Below are 7,998 nucleotides of genomic sequence, written 5' to 3'. Positions count from 1 at the left end.
TCCCTGATTTTAGTGGGATTGCTTCAAGCTTCTCACCATTTACTTTGATGCTGGCTACTGGTTTGCTGTAGATTGCTTTTATCATGGTTAGGTATGGGCCTTGAATTTTTGGTCTTTCCAAGACTTTTATCATGAATGGGTGTTGGATTTTGTCAAATGCTTTCTCAGCATCTAACGAGATGATCATGTGGTTTTTGTCTTTGAGTTTGTTTATATACTGGATTACGTTGATGGATTTCTGTATATTGAACCATCCCTGCATCCCTGGGATGAAACCTACTTGGTCAGGATGGATGATTGTTTTGATGTGTTCTTGGATTCGGTTAGCTAGAACTTTATTGAGGATTTTTGCATCAATATTCATAAGGGATATTGGTCTGAAGTTCTCTATCTTTGTGGGGTCTTTTTGTGGTTTAGGTATCAGAGTAATTGTGGCTTCATAGAATGAGTTGGGTAGAGTACCTTCTGTTTCTATTTTTTGGAATAGTTTGTGAAGAACGGGGATTAGATCTTCTTTGAAGGTCTGATAGAACTCTGCACTAAACCCATCTGGTCCTGGGCTTTTTTTGGTTGGGAGACTATTAATGACTGCTTCTATTTCTTTGGGGGATATCGGGCTGTTTAGATCATTAACCTCCTCTTGATTCAACTTTGGTACCTGGTATCTGTCTAGAAACTTCTCCATTTCATCCAGGTTCTCCAGTTTTGTTGAGTATAGCCTTTTGTAGAAGGATCTGATGGTGTTTTGGATTTCTTCGGGATCTGTTGTTATGTCTCCCTTTTCATTTCTGATTTTGTTAATTAGAATGCTTTCCCTGTGTGCTCTAGTGAGTCTGGCTAAGGGTTTGTCTATCTTGTTGATTTTCTCAAAGAACCAGCTCCTCGATTGGTTGATTCTTTGAATAGTTCTTCTTGTTTCCACTTGGTTGATTTCGCCCCTGAGTTTGATTATTTCCTGCCGTCTACTCCTCTTGGGTGAATTTTCTTCCTTTTTCTCTAGAGATTTTAGATGTGTTGTCAGGCTGATAGTGTGTCCTCTCTCCAGTTTCTTCTTGGAGTCACTCAAGGCTATGAGTTTCCCTCTTAGAAATGCTTTTATTGTGTCCCATAAGTTTGGGTATAAAGTGGCTTCATTTTCATTGAACTCTAAGAAGTCCTTAATTTCTTTCTTTATTCCTTCCTTGACCAAGGTTTCATTGAGAAGAGTGTTGTTCAGTTTCCACATGAATGTTGGCTTTCTATTATTTATTTTGTTATTGAAGATCAGCCTTAGTGCATGGTGATCTGATAGGATACATGGGACAATTTCAATATTTTTGTATCTGTTGAGGCCTGTTTTGTGACCTATTATGTGGTCAGTTTTGGAGAAGGTACCATGAGGTGCTGAGAAGAAGGTATATCCTTTTGTTTTAGGATAAAATGTTCTGTAGATATCTGTCAGATCCATTTGTTTCATCACTTCTGTTAGTTTCAATGTGTCCCTGTTTAGTTTCTGTTTCCATGATCTGTCCATTGGTGAAAGTGGTGTGTTGAAGTCTCCTACTATTATTGTGTGAGGTGCAATGTGTGCTTTGAGCTTTACTAAAGTTTCTTTAATGAATGTGGCTGCCCTTGTATTTGGAGCATAGATATTCAGAATTGAGAGTTCCTCTTGGAGGATTTTACCTTTGATGAGAATGAAGTGCCCCTCCTTGTCTTTTTTGATGACTTTGGGTTGGAAGTCAATCTTATTAGATATTAGGGTGGCTACTCCAGTTTGTTTCTTCATACCATTTGCTTGGAAAATTGTTTTTCAGCCTTTCATTCTGAGGTAGTGTCTACCTTTTTCTCTGAGATGAGTTTCCTGTAAGCAGCAAAATGTTGGGTCTTGTTTGTGTAGCCAGTTTGTTAGTCTATGTCTTTTTATTGGGGAGTTGAGACCATTGATATTAAGAAATATTAAGGAAAAGTAATTGTTGCTTCCTGTTATTTTTGTTGTTAAAGTTGGCATTCTGTTCTTGTGGCTGTCTTCTTTTTGGTTTGTTGAGGGATTACCTTCTTGTTTTTGCTAGGGCGTTGTTCCCATTCTTGTATTGGTTTTTTTCTGTTATTATCCTTTGAAGGGCTGGATTCGTGGAGAGATATTGTGTGAATTTGGTTTTGTCGTGGAATACTTTGGTTTCTCCATCTATGGTAATTGAGAGTTTGGCTGGGTATAGTAGCCTGGGCTGGAATTTGTGTTCTCTTAGTGTCTGTATAACATCTGTCCAGGCTCTTCTGGCTTTCATAGTCTCTGGTGAAAAATCTGGTGTCATTCTGATAGGCTTGCCTTTATATGTTACTTGACCTTTTTCCCTTACTGCTTTTAGTATTCTATCTTTATTTAGTGCATTTGTTGTTCTGATTATTATGTGTCGAGAGGAATTTCTTTTCTGGTCCAGTCTATTTGGAGTTTTGTAGGCTTCTTGTATGTTCATAGGCATCACTTTCTTTAGATTTGGGAAGTTTTCTTCAATAATTTTGTTGAAGATGTTTGCTGGTCCTTTGAGTTGAAAATCTTCATTCTCATCCACTCCTATTATCCGTAGGTTTGGTCTTCTCATTGTGTCCTGGATTTCCTGGATATTTTGAGTTAGGATCTTTTTGCATTTTGCATTTTCTTTGATTGTTGTGCTGATGTTCTCTATGGAATCTTCTGCACCTGAGATTCTCTCTTCCATCTCTTGTATTCTGTTGCTGATGCTCAAATCTATGGCTCCAGATTTCTTTCCTAGGGTTTCTATCTCCAGTGTTGCCTCACTTTGAGTTTTCTTTATTGTGTCTACTTCCCTTTTTAGGTCTAGTATGGTTTTGTTCATTTCCATCACCTGTTTATATGTTTTTTCCTCTTTTTCTGTAAGGACTTCTACCTGTTTGATTGTGTTTTCCTGTTTTTCTTTAAGGACTTGTAACTCTTTAGCAGTGTTCTCCTGTATTTCTTTAAGTGAGTTATTAAAGTCCTTCTTGATGTTCTCTACCATCATCATGAGATATGCTTTTAAATCTGGTCTAGGTTTTCGTGTGTGTTGGGGTGCCCTGGACTGGGCGAATTGGGAGTGCTGGGTTCTGATGATGGTGAGTGGTCTTGGTTCCTGTTAGTAAGATTCCTACATTTACCTTTCGCCATCTGGTAATCTCTGGAGTTAGTAGTTATAGTTGACTCTGTTTAGAGATTGTTCTTCTTGTGATTCTGTTACGGTCTATCAGCAGACCTGGGAAACAGATTCTCTCCTCTGAGTTTCAGTGCTCAGAGCACTCTCTGCTGGCAAGCTCTCTTACAGGGAAGGTGCGCAGATATCTTGTGTTTGGACCTCCTTCTGGCCGAAGAAGAAGGCCCAAAACAGGACCTTTCTCAGAAGCTGTGTTGCTTTGGCAGGTCCCAGAAGCTGTCAGCTTTTGTGGTGCAGACTCTCACCTGTGCAGACTAAAATTCCTAAGTTCTGCGGAGTCCCGGAACCCAGATGGCGCCAGCTGCTCCTGAGGCTGAGGCCGCCTCCCGAGCCAGGCGGACACCTGTCCTCTGGTCCGGATGGTGGCCGGCTGTCTGCGGCCCGCAAAGGGTGCTACCTCAGTGGCTCTGTGCCTCTGCCTATCCCAGAATCTGTCTGGTTCTGTGATGCACCCTCTCACCTGTTCAGACTAATTTCCTAAGTTCTGCGGAGTCTCGGAACCAAGATGGCACCCGCTGCTCCTGAGGCTGAGGCTGCCTCCCGAGCCAGGCGGACACCTGTCCTCTTGTAAGTTTATTCTAAATAAAACCCCAAGCTTAAGACACATAGGAAACTGGAGCTAAATTCAGGGAAATGCACTCCAAAGAGATGAGATTTCAGAGCTGCTTGGCAGAAACCACACCCAACTTGGAAGAGGCTTGTCTGGGATTGGCTGCTCTGGAAAGACTGTAGGCGTGGTCACACGTATGGAGTCTAAAAAGCTGAGCATTTGGGAATGGTCCTCACTTGCAGAGATTCTCTGTAGAGAAAGACTTCCTTCTGGTCTCTTAGAAGACTCCAGCAAGTTATTTGAAGAGGCCTTTGGAGACCTGATGGTTTCTCTCTCCTTTCCAGAAGGTAAGTCTCGCTATAAGGTCTTTACATCTTGTGTGTCCCCCAGCAACCTTGTCATCTCCGACTGCCCTAGACCTGCATAAGGATGAATGGAGTGTGCTGGGACAGACTTTTGTTGACAAAGGGGGTGCTCTGCTCTTCTAAGAAGTTGAATCTCATCATAAGGCCTTTTGCAGCTTGCATGTGTAGTGCCAGAAAAGAGTAGTCATCCCCCCAAACCAGACAGGAACTGATGAGATGCAATCACCATGAGGCCTTTTTATTCCAGCTAGCTAGGGCACCACTGTGAGCCACTGTCCAGCAGGAATGCTTTGGGGATGATGAGCCCCGAATATCTATCAGGGTAAGGGTTTACAGTAAGCAGCAAGCAGAGGGGTGTGGGTGATTGTGTAAGCATCTAATCGGCTAGGTTTTGTGGCCTGTAATATAATGGTGGGTGCCCGTAGTCATAAGCTAAATGTCTGCTTCCTTCTGCTCTGATGGTCATTAGGGAGGAGGTGGGCTTTGAGTCTTGGGGTGCAGATCTGGTGGAGTAATAACCTGGAGACTCTGGTCTTGTTGGGGGTGTAACCTAGAGACTGGATTTAGATTCTTGTTTGGTTTGGGGTGAGGTGTATGTGAGTGTTTTTTTTTTTTTAATTTTATTGGAGTCGGGGCATGTAACTTGGAAAGTAATGCTAGGTACTGGCCTGTTACTTTTGCTGAGGTGAAAGTTAGGTCAGGTTTTCTAGAATAGAGTCTGAAGGTAAAGGATTTGGCCACTGGCATGCCCTAAATTCTTTTAGTGTTCTTGTCCCATAGCAGATCCAGCCCTGTCATCTCCTGGTGCCCCAGAGCTGTGTCAGGATGAAGCTCAGGTGGTGGAGCAGCTGGCTGCCAATGGAAAGCACAGTCTGAGTTGGGAGAGTCCCCAAGGACCAGGATTCGGGCTCCAGAACACAGGCAACAGCTGCTGCCTGAATGCAGCCCTGCAGTGCTTGACACACACACCACCTCTAGCTGACTACATGCTGTCCCAGGAGCACAGTCAAACCTGTTGTTCCCCAGAAGGCTGTAAGATGTGTGCTATGGAAGCCCATGTGACCCAGAGTCTCCTGCAGTCCCACGCAGGGAGTGTCATGGAGCCCTCCCAGATTTTGACTTCTGCCTTCCACAAGCACCAGCAGGAAGATGCCCATGAGTTTCTCATGTTCACCTTGGAAACAATGCATGAATCCTGTCTTCAAGTGCACAGACAATCAGAACCCACCTCTGAGGACAGCTCACCCATTCATGACATATTTGGAGGCTGGTGGAGGTCTCAGATCAAGTGTCTCCACTGCCAGGGCACCTCAGATACCTATGATCCCTTCCTGGACGTCGCCCTGGATATCAGCTCGGCTCAGAGCGTGAAGCAAGCCCTGCAGGATACCAAGAAGGCATAAGAGCTGTGTGGGGAGAACACCTACTACTGTGGTAGGTGTAGACAGAAGATGCCAGCTTCCAAGAGCCTGCATGTTCATAGTGCCCCAAAGGTACTCCTGCTAGTGTTAAAGCACTTTTTGGGCTTCATGGGTAACAAGTTGGACAGAAAAGTAAGTTACTCGGAGTTCCTTGACCTGAAGCCATACCTGTCCCAGCCTACTGGAGGACCTTTGCCTTATGCCCTCTATGCAGTCCTGGTCCATGATGGTGTGACTTGTCACAGTGGACATTACTTCTGTTTTGTCAAAGCCGGCCATGGGAAGTGGTACAAGATGGTTGATACTAAGGTTACCAGGTGTGATGTGACTTCTGTCCTGAATGAGAATGCCTATGTGCTCTTCTATGTGCAGAAGACCGACCTCAAACAGGTCAGTATCGACATGCCAGAGGGCAGAGTACATGAGGTTCTTGACCCTGATTACCAGCTGAAGAAATCACAGGAAAAAAAAAAAAGCATAAGAAGAAAAGCCCTTGCACAGAAGATGCAGGAGAGCCCTATGGAAACAGAGAGAAGAGAACAACCAAAGAAACCTCCTTAGGGGAGGGGAAAGTTCTTCAGGAACAGGACCACCAGAAAGCTAGGCAGAAACAGGAGAATACCAAACTCACGCCTCAGGAACAGAACCACCAGAACGCTGGGCAGAAACACAGGAACACTGAAATCTTGCCTCAGGAACAGAACCACCAGAAAGCTGGGAAGAAACAGGAGAATACCAAACTCATGCCTCAGGAACAGAACCACCAGAAAGCTGGGCAGAACCTCAGGAATACCGAAGGTGAACTTGATCTGCCTGCTGATGCAATTGTGATTCACCAGCCCAGATCCACTGCAAACTGGGACAGGGATGCTCCAGACAAGGAGAATCAACCCTGGCACAATGCTGACAGGCTCCTCGACTCTCAGGGCCTCACGAGCCCTGGGCAGCTCTGTTGTCAGGGTGGGAGACGAAGATCGAAGAAGGGGAAGAACAAGACCAAGCAAGGGCAGAGGCTTCTGCTTGTTCGCTAGTGCTCACCCACCCACTCACACTGGCTCCTGTGGACACATTGTTGACCCGCGGCCCCCGGAACAAGAGATTTGGACCTCTGTCCCAAGCAGGGACAATGCCTCACCCTTCACGTGGCGTCCACCTTTTCCTCTGGGCCCTTGCCTATCTTTGTTGAGTGACTCTCTGAGAACAATCGTTTGGATGTGGATAAAATTGCCCACGGTGTTGGTACAGGTTAAAGACAAGAAAGCTGGAAACCTGGGGGAGGTCTGAATATCCTCTCCTGCAACTTCTTGAATCTGAGCAGGGTAGAGACTAAATCACCACACGGGAGCTCTTGATGTTTAGAGTTTTCTCTCAGCCAACAAGTTGCTGGGCAACTGCCCTTTCTAACCTCTTTCCCAGAAAATGTGTAGTACACACTGTAGAGATAGATGTTCTTATTCTTTGTGTGTGATCAACAGTTCTTTGACTAAATAAATTCTGTTACTTCACAATCCTTGTCTGCTAGTTTATTGTTCCATTCATCCACTTCATAAACCTTTTGTACAGTATCACATTTAATAACCTATTAGGTGACACCATCTTTAAAACAGGTGCTGGAGACTATTACCAAGATCCAAAACTGGTCAAAAGACAATGGATATGTCACTATAGTGTGTCCAACCCCTGTGATGCAACTAAATTGCAACGTATATCCCTAAGGCTCAGGAAAAATAATGGAAAATTGGGTGGGAAGATTGTAAGAACCAGAGGACCAGGACACGTTCTGCTAAATAGTACTTTGTAGACACAAGGAAGCTGAACATATGAAACCCTGAGAGTATGGTTGCCTAAATCAGGTATGTATGTATATATCCCCCCCACCCTGCTCCCCAGTGGAGGAGCTAGAGAAAGTAACCAAGGAGCTAAAGAGATCTGCAACCCTACAGGCGGAACAATAATATGAACTACCCAGTACCCACCAGAGCTCATCTCTCTAGCTGTATATATATCAGAAGATGGCCTAATCGGCCATCAGTGGAAAGAGAGGCCCATTGATCGTGCAAACTTTATCTGCATCAGTACAGGGGAACGCCAGGGCCAAGAAGTGGGAGTGGGTGGGTGGGGTAGTGGGTGGGGGACTTTTGGGATAGCATTGGAAATGTAAATGAAATAAATATATAATTAAAAAACCAACAATACAACAACAACAACAACAACAACAACAACAACAAAGAACTTCTAACTGTTAGCCTGTGTTTTTCTGTATTTTTTTAAGAGAGTTATTTATAACAGCCTTAAAGGCTTCAATCATCTTCATTAGATGGGATTTTAGGTCATCATCTTGAGTTTCAGGGGTGTTAAGGTATCCAGGTCTTGTTGTAGTGGGATAACTTGGTTCTGATAATGGTGAATTGCATTGTGTTCTGTCCCTTATGATTTTGCACTTGCCTTTTTTTTTGTTTTTCTTTCATTTTTGT

General features: G+C 44.1%; 1 pseudogene; it reads left to right on the top strand.

Annotated features, from left to right (window-relative positions):
- Positions 4,876-6,219, top strand: Gm5053 (predicted gene 5053; annotated as a pseudogene).

Source organism: Mus musculus, chromosome 7 (assembly GCF_000001635.26).
Source record: "Mus musculus strain C57BL/6J chromosome 7, GRCm38.p6 C57BL/6J".
NCBI lineage: Eukaryota > Metazoa > Chordata > Mammalia > Rodentia > Muridae > Mus > Mus musculus.
Note: the sequence above shows the minus strand (reverse complement) of the source record. Positions and strands in the feature narration are given on the sequence as shown.